Here is a 14,803-nt window from a genome sequence, read left to right as displayed (position 1 = left end):
CAACACACCCCATCTTGCCTTGCTGTAGTAAGTAACATAACTGGGGAACAGTAATTCTTTAGTCAGTCTGAGATTAGTTAAGTATTGTTTTTTTTTTTTTTGCATCTGTGTGAATCTATCCAACTGTGTTATTTTTATATCTCCTATGACTGAAACTCTGATGTTTATTGTAACTAGATGTTCAGTATTCTCATGTTTTCTATTTTATTATTTATTATTAAATATTTATATACCTTTCATTTTGGCTGGTCTTTTAGAGAACACTTGTCATATTTTAAGAGTACTTATGCTTATTATAGTGACACTGTGGCTGCTCATGAAAGCCTTGCTGCATTTGTTAAACTCTACCATTTGTATTGACATTAATTTTACTCAGTATAATTGTGTACCCTTGTAAGATCCTTAGAGTATCTGACTTGTGGCATCGTAATTACCTCACAGTCTGGGCAGAGGGGGCATAGCTGTTAAATCTGTGGCAGCTTTTCCCAAGTGTGTGTGTGTGTGTGTGTGTGTGTGTGTGTGTGTGTGTGTGTGTGTGTGAAAATCAAATATCCAAGTGTGTGTGTCAACTACTTGGAACAGGGACACAGAGCTCCAAAGTGATCCATGTGGAGTCTTGTTTGGGGCCTGAAGAGAGAGAGAGAGAGAGAGAGAGAGAGAGAGAGAGAGAGACAGTCCATCCCCAGGTTTGGAATGTGCTCCCTGTGTGCTCTTAAGGGAAATTGTGCTTGGGGCAGAGAGCTGCATCTGAAAATACTGTGTGTATCCATTTTTGTTCCTAGTGGCTTTCCCTCACTGTAGAACCTCTTGTTGTGAGGTGACAACACTACCGCTGCACCACTGCACCATCCTCATAGGAATACTCTCTCTCTCTTTACCTATTCTTAACCGAAAATTATTTACTACCTCCTTTGTTTTACATCTTGTGTTATTTTCCCTTTCTTATTTCTTAGATTATAGCTGAAGGTTCCTAGAAACATAATGGCCTATTTTATTATTATATAACTTTGAATTTCCTTAAATGATTATTTTGTTTTCATTTACATTTGTATATACATACACTACTACTATATGCATACACTACTACTATTCTAAACACCTTCTGCCCCCTTCTTATATCACACACTAAAACTCTTTCTAGCACCACCACCATGATATCTAATATTTAATCTCTTCATTGTTTTTAATAATACTGCACTACCTGAACATGTATCACTCGCTTTAGTCCACACCCCTTTTCTTTTCCACATCATCTCAAATTCTACCCTTTTCCTTTTATCTGTACATCTTATATCAAACAAACTACATCTGCATTTATTTTATCATGTCATTTTTCTAACATCACTCTTCATGATCTTCACAATCTGTGCTACTATACTGATATCAAAATTTTCCCTTTTCATGCTTTCATTTCACTTCATCAGTTGGCCTCCTTTTTCTCTTCTGAACTCTTCCCCAATAGAACCTCCCACATTTTTTCTAACTTAGAACTCACATTTATCTCTTCTTCTTCCTCTGCTTCTAATGCTGTAAACCTGTTTTCCCTCTATATGTGTTTTGTTTTCATTTATTAGTTTTAGGACATCATCTAGTGCATCTTTTTTATATTTTTCCCTTATAGTCAGTCACCCCTCCACCTCCATCCTTTCATCTTTCACTCCTCCTCTCATTTTTCTCATTGCTTCTTTCTTCATTAATCAGTGGACAATTAAATCAAAATGTTCCTCACTTCCACATTTCCTAAAATATGGATTACATTTTTTCTGGAATGCGCACGCCTTCCACATTGTCTAAACATTTTTTGTACAGTTACACAAAAGCCAGACAGGCAAAACACACCAGGAAACCGGAGGCAATACTGGAAGCTGGAAACAAGTTTAATATATCCAAAGTACAGGTTACAAAGTAGCGCTTTCAAATATAGCTAATCACAGAAACATGAAAATAAATGAAAATGAAAATTATATATGCAATGACATAAAAAACCCGCCTTTAAATTAATCAATTGAACAAATTTAAAAAAACAACAACATATATTTAAAAAATATTAATAATACAACCATTCCACAATACACATAGCAAGCTTTCACAAAATAATAACATTACTTATATATCTGGTAATAACATAATATAAAACTACATAATAAAACCATAACATTAAAAGGCCATTAAAAACCATGTATAATAAATAAAACTAAAAATTAAAAAAAAAATATTTTAAAAAATAAAAATTTCTTATGTCTTCTTTCCTTATAATCTCTTTTTTGAACATCATCATAATAAAATATTATGTGGACAAATATTATATGGACACTATACCTTAGATTAATGTTGTTATTATATGAAAAAATATATAATAATTATAATATATATATATTATATATATATAAATATATATATATATATTTTAAAATTACCATTACTAACTTACTTGTTGTTAAAATTACCTCAATGAGGGCCAGGTGTTGTTGCCTGGTACACCATTTGGGCCAGAGGATCTAACATATCTGAGACTACATTCTCCAACTACCCACTTGATGTTACCAAACATGGCTTGATGTTTAATGTTTTGCCAGGCAAATTTAATTAAAATACAACAAATTTAACTAATCAATTATTACTTCTCATGCACAAGTGTGGTCATATATCCTATAGTTTATTCATTTAAACCTTTTTGCTTAACTCCCACTAGTTATTATATGTCTCGCAACAGCCAGGCAGTTTCTATGTGTTTTTACAACTTTCACTGTAAAACCATATTTGCTTTTTGCTTTTTAATTTAACTTCATTTTAAACATTCTTTTTTGCCACCTAATTTTGTACACAAATGGAACATTAGTTGTTTTTCGCCCGATATTTTTGTTTTCTGCCTATTTATACTGTACTTAATTTTTCCTTTTTTGCTCTTTAACTTTTATAAAAAAAAAATAATTAATAGTATCTTTGTTCCCTTATAACACAAAATTAAGTCAACCTATTCCAATTAAGTTAATTGAATTGTTCACTCCTAGTATGTCTACCATATAATAATATAATTTCTACCATAGAATATTCATTATTTGCAAGAATGTATACCCATATTAATTACTATTAGGATTATTGTTCATAATAATTACCCCTAGTAGGAACATATATTTGTTTACAATTTTTATGACATTATCAGTAATATTACCTATTGTTGTCATATATCATGATGTCCTGGTTCATTATTGGTGGATGTTTATGATAAAAAACAGGTTAGCAGTTAGGAAAAAAAGGAAAATGACTAAAGTGGGGTTAATATGATAATTATCCATTACAATGATGAGTGTTTTATAGTGAAGTAAGTAGGAAATGATAATGGTAGAAAGAAAAATGATGGCGTGGAGAAAAGAAGAATCACAGAATATCATCGGTAACTTATAGGAAATAGTGTAAAGAATTCAGTCTACTAACACAGATACATGGGTATAAAATATGAATAGAATTATCAAAAAGTTTACTGAATTTAATAACAACATATATTGAAGTATAATGATTAAAAATATTCAACTGGCACTTTCAGGATATGAAAGGATCATTATGATATATTTTTCAAAAGGATATAAGTATTTCATATATACTAGTTTGATATTTTCCAATTGAAGTTATGATATAATTGAGTTTGATGAATTTATACTTTTTTCATTTTTCAAAATATCAAATATTTACTTAATAACAGATATTAAAACTAAAAAAAGAAAAGGAATTTCCAATGATTTTTACAGCATGACTTTATAATCTTTTGAAAATACAAGTTATTGATCATTTACAACTTCTTATAACAGATACAAATACCAAGGGACAAAATAATAGAATAAAAATTTTTAACATCCTTAAATCTTATGTGAGAAAAATATTAGAATTAAATGCGGTGTATAACAGAAAAGTTTATGTGTTTTGATATTGATATGTATATATGAACAAAATTTATGAATTGAAATACATGATTTATTGAATACCCCATATTCATTAAATGAATTGTGATAATGATGGAGGCAAATAGATGAATATTTGGAAGATGAGATAAGAATAAAATATGAAAATTGTAGATTCTTGAATTTGAAATATGATATTGATCTATATAATAATCATTAATAAAAATCCTAAAGTGCACAAAATGTTAATGACCCAATATTTATAACTAAGAATTTCTGGTAGTGCTAGCAAAGCTCTTTGTCACATCATGATTCTAAAATAATAACAAAAAATTAATACAATAAAGTGAGGAAGTTTGTTAGGGATTGGGTATTTTAAGCCAGAAATATGGACAAGAAATATGGATTATATGCCACCATTGGAGGATCTTTTCTTCCAGGATCTTAGAAACAAAGGATGATGGATTATGGATTCTTTAGGCATCACAATAGTATAAATAGAGGGCTGACAAAATGATTGATGAAATTTGATTTTTTTCATGGATTCATGGATATTCTCAATTACATACAAGGATGAAATTTTTACTAAAAAAATATTCAGGGAGGTTGCACTGGCACATTTTAGGTAGGATGAAATTTCAATAACATAATACTGGATCACTTTACGAATATCACAAATATTTAAACTAAATGGATGTAGCTGTTAAGTTGTTAAGTTTAGGACGACTTGGACTTTATTTTTAAGAGTGGGAGGACCGAAGGATAATTTTAAATGATATATTTTAACACTACTGGGAAATATCAAGTTTTCACCCATGAGTATTATTTTGGTATTAGCTTTTTGGATGTTTTTTTTAGCAGATTGGGGGAAGAAGCATTTCAAATTATATACCATTTATACTTTTATTATAATGATGATAAGGGTTTTAGTAGTAGTGCACATAATAGCTAAAATTTGGTGTAATTATGATCATGGCATACTGCTGCCCGTGATACAACTGCAAAAGAGGTATTTCAATTAAAGTAACATAATTTAGGGTAATATTGTAGAGAAAGGTAGATATATTAAGGACAATACATTTTATTCATTATATGATAGGGGACAGAAATAGGGGTCAAAATAAAATGAAGCATTAGAACAATATTAATAATAGTAAATAATAGGATAGTAAAATAATGGGTAATAATGGAGTATCTAATAATGACAATATTAAGCAGTAATATTAAGTATGAAGTTAAGACTAATTATTTCAAAATATTGAATAAAATAATTATTAGTGACTACCAACTTAGGACAAAGTAAATGAAAGTAACACATGTCGATAATTTGGTTTATAAACAGGCAAGCAAAATATATTATTATAATAATTATGGAATATTGAAACAAGTAAAAAAATAAAAAAGCAAAAAAACTACAAAAAATACTGTGGATTAAATGTAACTACTTTTTTAAAAAATAGTTCAATAAAAAAATGAACAAAAAAAATGGCAAAAATAATGTAAACAATGTAAGAAAACATTTAGTAAACATAGTGTACCAATATATGGTTTAGCAATGTAAAAGTTACATTTGGGCAAAACCGATCGCTTTTTTAAAGAATAGGATATATGAACACACTGTGGACAAGAAACTGAAGGCTTGAACACATAGCCTTATCTCGACAATTAATAAAATGCCACAAAGAGAGCATTATAAATTTGCTGGTTCTAATCATTAAACATCCCATCCTCAATGACAAATTTTATAACATCAGATTCGTAGGCTTATAAAGGGCCCAGATTATGCTTATCCATCCCACCCACTCTGAAAGCCCTAAATAGGTTTGGCCATAACCATTAGTTAGGGTTTAGAATGTGTCTTGAATTCTAATTATATGGTATGTGTAGTTATATATATATATATATATATTTTTTACGTAATATGCAGGTTGTGTTCTATTATCAGAATATATTAATAAGTAGAATAGTTAATATATATATATTCATATTATAAGTTTACCGGATATATAATGAACTGGATATATAAATATTTATTTTAATAAATTTTTTGGAAAAATTTTTATTTTTATAATTTAATAGAAATATTAGCCTTTTAAATTTTATAATTTATATTATACATTATGTTATTACATTTTAAAGAATTTGCTTATATTATGTATGCCAGATTATATTGTATAATGTTATTATGAAATTTTTTATTTTTAAAAGAATGGAATGTCATGTGTTATTTTTTGTTAAATTAATTAAATACTTACTGTTTTGCCTGATATGTATGATTGGGTTTGTTATGTTATGTTTTTTAAATTTCTTGTGTTTAGTTTATTTTTTTTTAAATTTTCACCGCTGAAAGTGGCAGTTATTTAATCTTTTTTTAAGCTTTCAGTTTCCAGCTTCCAGTATTAAATTTGTTTCCTGCGTGTTTTATTGTGTCCATTTTCGGTGTGGATTGCCATTACTGATTTTTGTACAGTCATGGATTAAATGTGATTGATCCTCATAGAAATAACATGCTTATGGATTCCCCCTTTTTAACATTTATTAATATAATATTAGGCACACACTGCAACTTATTTCCTGTTTTTAAAGTTACATAAACTTATACCCCCAAGCTGTACTTTTCTGTCATCTACAACTTTTTTTATTTCATACACATTCTGACATAAGCTAAGAAAAAAAAAATTTTTAACTCATTTCATCTATGTTAGTCAATCAAAATGGCAACAACATTTTTTAACCAATCATTTACATTTTAATAAATATAGTCCTCCCAAAAGAGATATATTACTTATCCTTTCACATTCATTAACATTTTTTTTGGTAGTGCAAATGTCTTAAAAGTTATTTTGAGTTATTTACTGAAATGTTTGGTTCTTATATGCATTAATGCCCTAATAAAAGACAAACTGAATCATAAGGGCATAACCATATTGTCTAAACTGTTCCTGTTTATTTGCTGTTCATCCTTTGTTTTCACCCTCACATTTTCCTACATCTCTCAACAACTCCAGACTATCTCTGCTACACCTGCACATCTTTTTCTTTCTGCAGTCTTTTACTGGAAACTGCTACTGCATGCATTTTTATCCTGGCAGCACTGCTATCAGTCATTGCTATCAGTCGTTGCCTGTTTACTGCTCTTTGCTGTATCTTCCTGCAGCCCAGCACAGAGCACAACCTAACCACTACTTGGTCAAATGGCTAGGCATGCCCCTCTCATCCATGTTATCATTTGCAGCATATTTCTTACTTTCTGTTGTCTCTTCTTCTTTAAATGTTTTGTCCATCACCACACTTCACTATATAACTTCTGACTGTCTTGGTTCTCATTCGCCTATCATTTTTTTTGTAAACCAGAGTCAACTAAACCCCTGATGCCACAATATTTACTTCTAACGTATCATTTTCCTTCTTAATTACACTTTCCATGTTCCTGTTCTCGACCTCATCTCTACTCACAACCTCTATCTTGGATTCAGTGATTGCCAGTAATAGCCCTTTGGTACCATTTAGTGAACACCTTCCAAAGAGCATGCAAAGAGCAGTGATCCTTTATTTAAAATCTATTTACATTACAATAAAGATATATACATTATGTACATTCATCTTTACACATAACTACTTTTCTTACATATTAATGCTTTTGATGATCATCTGACCTCCACTCCAGTTTCCACAACCAAAATCTTATTTTTTCAGGCATTGTTTCCACATCCCATTTTCCATTAAACAATATTTCTTTCAATCTCTGATTCCATATATTCCATATTAAATTAAAAATGTTTTGTCTGTTTTCTTTACATATTCATCATTTTTATCCTTATAATACCTTATATTCAATATTGCCCATATGAACATCCTCTACTTTTTATATCTTCAAAATAATCCATTTCTGCTTTCTCCAATACTTTACCTATTCTCTTACATTAAAAAACATATTCTATAGTTTCAGCTTCTTTACTGAAATGGCATACTCCTTCTTCCTTTTTCTTATAAGGCATATTATCTTTTACAGGTAATTTCTTTATCATTAGCCTCCACAAAAATAAAGTCTTGATATTTGATTATTTTTACATCTTTTCATTCATCCTTTTATAGCCTTTACTTTTTCTACTTCTGGATTTTTCCATTGATATATATTGTAGAATTTATACATAATGTTGTATACCATACTTCTCTCTTCCTTTCTAATGTATCAAAATTGATTTTCCATAATAATATTTTTCTAGATAAATCTTAATTTCTTCATTTTTACATTCTCTAATTCTTGTAAATCTTTGAAATATTTGTCATTACTTTTTATATTTTTCTAGTAAAATGTTAGTAATTAATCCCTTATGATTTTTTTCATCCATTTAATTATCTTATACAAATTTAAGGACAATAGAAATACTATAGGTTTTATCAACCCCAGACCTCCCTCTTTAGAGACATACAATATAGCCCTTCTAAATAGGTTCAAACAAGATCCCCATATGAAAGAGAATATAATGCTATATAGCCATCCTTCATATTCCAGAGGTAAACCAAACACTCCTGCTAAGCAAACAATTCTTGCTAATAATATCTATTTCTTTGCATAAGATAACTTCTACATTTTCCACAAATTGCACATTAGTTTCATTTTTTCCATTGTTCTTTCTTTATGTCTGATTTACAAAACTGTATACCTAAAACTGAAATATTCTCCTTACTAAACATAATATCTCATATTACACCATTATATCCTAAACCTTTATTCTCCTTTTTATTCAGTTGTAAACCTGTTTTTCCAGATATTCATTTACATGGGTTCTACCATCTGTATCTTTAGCCAACTATTATAACATCACCAGCATAAGATAACATACGAGGAAACTTGATTCCTTCCTTTGTAACATAACCTAATGCCTTTTTTTTTGCTTTTTCATAAGACTTGATATAACATTCATTACTAAATTAACAATTATACTACTTAATGGGCATCCCAGCCTTATTCCTCTGTTTGCTCTAATTCCCTCACTTAACCATCTTTTCACCAAAATTTGAATTTCATATTGTTCATAAGCTGTCACACATGCACTGTTATATCTTATTACTTAATTTATATATATCCCATAAGGTTTCATGGTATATAATGTCAAATGCTTTACTTATATTACTTATCATAATCTTAACTTCTTCATTTCTATTGAAAAATCATCTACTATTTCTCTAATTATTTTTGACAGTTTTTGATTATTTCTTCCCTTACTAATGTATATTGTATCATCTATAATACAATGTATTTTACTTTTATTCTTTTCTGTACTATTTTCATAAAATGTTATAATCTGTATTATTTGGGATTATTGGTCTCCAATTCAATATATCATTTTTGTCTCTTATTTTTCCATATAAACTTAATTATTCCTTTACATAATTCTCTATATTTGAATCCTTCTTTTAGCCATTCATTTAATACTCAAAGAAATGTTTCCTACTTTGTACTGCCATACCTCTATACATTAGGAATACCTAATTAATACCAAACAAATACCAAAATAGAACTGGCCACAGTCTTCCCTCTGTAAAATATCAGTTTAAAAATTAGCAGAGATCCCCCAACCCAAAATAAGCCAGTCACCGAATACCTGTCAACAAAAAACAGAACCCAACCTTATCTTACTAAATAAGAATGTAAGAAGTATGTGCAATAAAATCTATGACATACATGCGTGCATTGCCATAGACACTCCTGATGTAGTCATAGCTACTGAAACCTGGTTAAAAAAAAATAAAAAATAAAACAAGGATAATGAGATCCCCACCCAGGATACAATTTACTCAGGTATGGCAGACAAAAACAAGCATGCAGGTGCTGTAGCAATCATCTATAGAAATTCCCTAACCATCACCTTACTTCCACTGGAGATACCCAAATTTAACAATGCTGAACTTTTAATAACACTCCTAAAAAACAATAAGAAAAATATATGTTTAACAGCAACTTATATACCACCAAGGAATAACGCTGATACTGCTGAAAACATCCTGAATTGGATATCCCAACAAATCTACCATGAAACTATTATACTTGGAGACTTAAATATAGATTGACTACCCCCACTGAATCCATAAACGTGTACAACTTCAAACAATTAATAACTACTCCCACTAGAATCAATAAAACTTCATGGAGACACTCAACATCAGAATGGATTACAAACAAACCAGAAAAACTGGTAAAAGTAGGATGCCTCTCAGATAGCATCAATGACCACATGCCAATATATTCCATTAGAACTCACCATGACTTAGAAAAAACATAATATCTATAATCAAATACAAAATAAAACCAATTTCAGCAAAGATATTTTCAGTGAAACACTAAAAAATATAACTGGAATGTACTTAGAACAATGCCACTAAATACTGCTGTAGAACACTTTAATAACATATTCTTACAGAACTTAACTTAAGTAATATAGCATCAGTACATAATAAAAGAGTAAAGTCCAACCCAGCACTATGGCAGACAAAAGAGAAAAAAACCCACTCATGATAAAAAGGGATAAAACCTGAAAAAATGGTATAAAAATAGAACTCAAAATGCCTTCCAGCAATTTAGACATCTTAGAAACCTTGCAAAACTCCATGTCAAACAGGACAAGCAAACATACTATACCAGTCTACAAGACAAACATCAAAATAACCCAAAGCTTTTTTGGTCATCACTAAATAAACTACTCCACCCTGGCAAGACCACTACTCCCTCTACAAAAACACAAAATATGACATACTGTATCCCCACACAGTTTAATTCCTACATTATACAATTAATATTATCTCTCTTAGACACAATTACAGTCCCCCCTCTCCCTGCTCCTGTTCAACCCAAACCACCCACAGCTCATTAGTTTTAGTCCAATAACTACCTTGCTCATAATGAAGTTGCTCCTTAAACTAAAAACTACTTCCATAGCTGTAGGCCAGCTACCATCAGACTACTTAAAAATGGCCACAGAAGTCATAAACTTCCCTGTGTCCATACTAATTAATAGGTCCATAGCAGAAAGATACATCCTATTACTGTGGAAAAAATCCTACATCATACCACTGCAAATAGGCGGTACATATACAAATTTTAATAACTACAGACCAATAGTGATTCTCTACCCCTCTACAAAATTTTAAAGAAATGAATCCATATGTAGCTGATGCAATACCTAACCTCAAATAACCTGCTCTCAAAAACACAACATGGCTTTAGGCCTCCACACAGCACCACTACTGCTCTACTACATTTTACTAATATTATAAGCCAACATAGAAACAATGGTCAGCTTGTGCCCACAGTGTTCTTTGACTTGTCAAAGACATTTGATACTGTCTCACACTAGAAACTTCTCATTCAACTGTCCTCAATAAGACTTTCACAATACTCCTTGTAGTGGTTTCTTAGTTACCTATCTGGAAGGCAACAAGCCACTAAATGACAACAACCTACTCATCATTTCAACCAGTTTCTACAGGTATCCCTCTGGGGTCTATCCTGGGCCCTCTTATATTTAATATATTTATTAATAACCTCCACATCTCTACACACCATGGTTGCTTAGATCAGTATGCAGGTGACTCAACATTAATATGTGTAGCCTCAACAATAAATAAGCTCCAACCATTACCAAAAATCTTTCTCCTTTGTAGAAACCTGGCTCAAAGAATCAAACCTCCTACTCAACCCCAGGAAAACTAAGTTAATGCTTTTTACCTCAAAAGGTTGCCAAAATCAAAAGCAATATTTCATCATCAAGTCAGCAAATAATTCTGTCATTGAATCTGTAACTCACAGTAAACTTCTAGGTGTTAGATGACAGTCTCAAATATGACGAGCATATACTGCACACCATTAGATCTTCTTTTTCTTTTCTCGGTTAGGGGTTGCCACAGCGGATCACCTGTCTGCTCATGATTGGCAGTGGAGTTTTTACGGTGTCAAGTTGCCAGCCTGGCACTCAACCTTCCACAGAAGGCACACACACGTACACACATTCATGCCAATTTAGAGTGTCCAGTCCACCTACAGCATGTCTTTGTGATGTGGGAGGAAACCAGAGCACCTGGAGGAAACCCACATGACCACAGGGAGGACATGCAGGCTCCACACAGAAGGCACCCCAGCTGAGGATCAAACCAGAGAACCTCTTGCTGTGAGGCAGCAACTCTAACCGCAGCACCACCGTGGCTGCCCACTGCACACCATTAGATCTACACACCAGAAACTAGGCTTCCTTTATAGGATCAATGGATTCCTTACAGATACTGCAAGAAAACCTCTAGTCACTACCATTTTATTGCCAATTCTCTTATATGCCACTTCTTTCACTCCTTTCTTAACAAACTTAAACAATACTCAAAGAAACAAACTTGCCCCCTGCTACAATAAAATAACTAAATTTGCCATCAATTTTGTTTATAGGACTCACCATTGTCATAGTTTAAAGCAATTAAACTGGTTTGAACTGCACAACTAACCTAACATATTCACAACTAACTACAGCATACAAACTCATTCATCATCCAGCAAAATGCCCTGTACTACAAAGCTTTTTACTAACCTTCTAGTAACTAATTCCTACTACTCATAAATAAGTCAAATAAAGTTGCAGGAGACTCGTTCTACTCCCAGTATATTGCTAAACTCTGGAATAGTATCCCCACACAAATAAAATTCTCAGAAAAACTCATTAGTTTTAAACTAGTGCTTAAACAACATCTTAACCAATCCTGGTCCTGCACATGCTCATCACCATGTTAAGACTTTGTGCTCACCATATGATACTCTCCAAATACTCCCCTTAAACAGAATAATCTCAACCTCTCACTGAAATGACAAAACAGTTTTTATACATAACTGCTGCATATACCATCCACTTAGTTGCACTTGGGCTATTCCCTTGCTATTTCTTCCCACACTATTTACTTCCCTGGACCCTTGTCTAGCAGGGTGACTGACGTGATCCCCAAGGTGAATGTAACTACTGCATGTGTATAAATGTAAATAGAAATGTAACTACTGCATGTGTATAAATGTAAATAGAAATGTAACTACTCTGTGCTTAATTGGAACCAAGTAAATGAGATGTAACCAAATGGAGCTTTTATCCCCAGGCCTCCATTGAAAATGGGTATTACCCAGTTGGACTTTCCCAGTAATCAAAGACAAATAAATAATAATAAATAAATAATTGTGACAATAGCTAAGGGATATTTTAAAGAATATGTAAAGAAGATGTTTAGTAGAAGTATGAGAACAGAAAAGTGGTATTAGAAGGTTATAAATTTAACAGAACAAGATAATAGAGATTTAGAAAATGAAATAAGTTTAGAACAATTAGATAAGACACTATCAGTTTTTTGTAAACCAGAGTCAACTAAACTCCTGATGCCACAATATTCACCTGCAGTGTATCATCTTCCTTCTGAATTACACTATTCTATCGGGTCCTGCTGCTGAATTTACATTTACCATAGATAGTGTCTTATCTAATTCTTCTAAACTTACTTCCTTTTCTAAATCTCTGTTATCTTGTGCCAAATTTTTAACCTTCCAGTACCTGTTTGCTCTTCTCATAGTTTTATAAACATCTTTTTTACGTATTCCTTAACTATTGTCATAATCTCTTCTTGTTTAGTCTGTATTAATCCTTGTTCATCTTTCATTTCTCTCATTAAACTATTTTCTTCTTTCATAATCTGGTTTAAATATAGAGCCACCTCTTCTTTTTTACCTTGCAAGAAATACCTCTGTTTATATATCAAATGTTTTATTTATTTAACTTATACATCACATTCTCTTTAATAAAATACTCTCTATCATTCATTTCCACATTTTTAAATGTTTCTTGACATAAATTCATATACCTTCTCTTCATTAATCTCCTACTGTCTATTTGATTGTCTATGTAACATTTTTTATATTTTTCTTTAAATGTTAGCCACCATTTTGACCAATCTGTATAAAATTCTCTCACTTCGATATGATCATCCCAAAGATCATTTATCCCTGTTTCATCCCATTCATTTTAATTTAATTTTTTATTCCTTTTCCTATCTGTATATAGCCTTCTTTTCCTTCTATTTCTATCCATACAGCTGAACTATCAGAAATAAAAACCGTCTCTATTACCCCTTCCTTAACAATATCAATAGCTTTGGATGTCAAGAAAAAAAATCTATTTCATTTTTTATGTTCTCCTCTCTTATATGTCCACTTACTTGTTTTTCAGATGTTTCATTTCCCACACTTGGTTACTTCTAACATTTTTTAACATCATTACCTTTTCTTCTTTCTTATATTACAGTTAAAATCTCCTGTCATTATTATATCTATATTTATACTAACATATTGTAAAATTTCTTGAAACTGTGTAAGCATACGCAGCAATAACTCTAAGTACCTGTTCCATCTTTCTTATATCAAGAATTGTGTCCCTTCCTATTATAACCAATATCACATCCAATATTTTAACTGTGGTGTTACATATAGTATTTCTATTCCTGAACATGCACCCTTCCCAAAATCCCACACAATCATGTCTCCCCACAACAATCTTTCTTCCTCTGTTAAAAACCTTAGATCTTCTACAATGATATCTACATCGAGATTTTTACATCAATCTAAAATATGTACCCTTCTTGTTAAACTTTTGAAATGGATTACTTTTATACCACTATCCTACAATTATCCTGCTCTCTTTTTTGAAACATTTCACAAAATGAGTCCACTATAAATATTTATCCTTCCCTTTTTTCTCTTTTATATGAGTTCCAATACATTTTCTTTTTCTGTCTCTTACTCTTTTGCCAGTAGAATTCTTCTTTCCTTTAACTACATTCCAGTATATATCTTCTTCATCACTGATTTCAGATCCCTATTCTATATTACT

This window comes from Protopterus annectens, chromosome 5.part1, assembly GCF_019279795.1.
Source record: "Protopterus annectens isolate FY-2018-M chromosome 5.part1, PAN1.0, whole genome shotgun sequence".
NCBI lineage: Eukaryota > Metazoa > Chordata > Ceratodontiformes > Protopteridae > Protopterus > Protopterus annectens.
Note: the sequence above shows the minus strand (reverse complement) of the source record.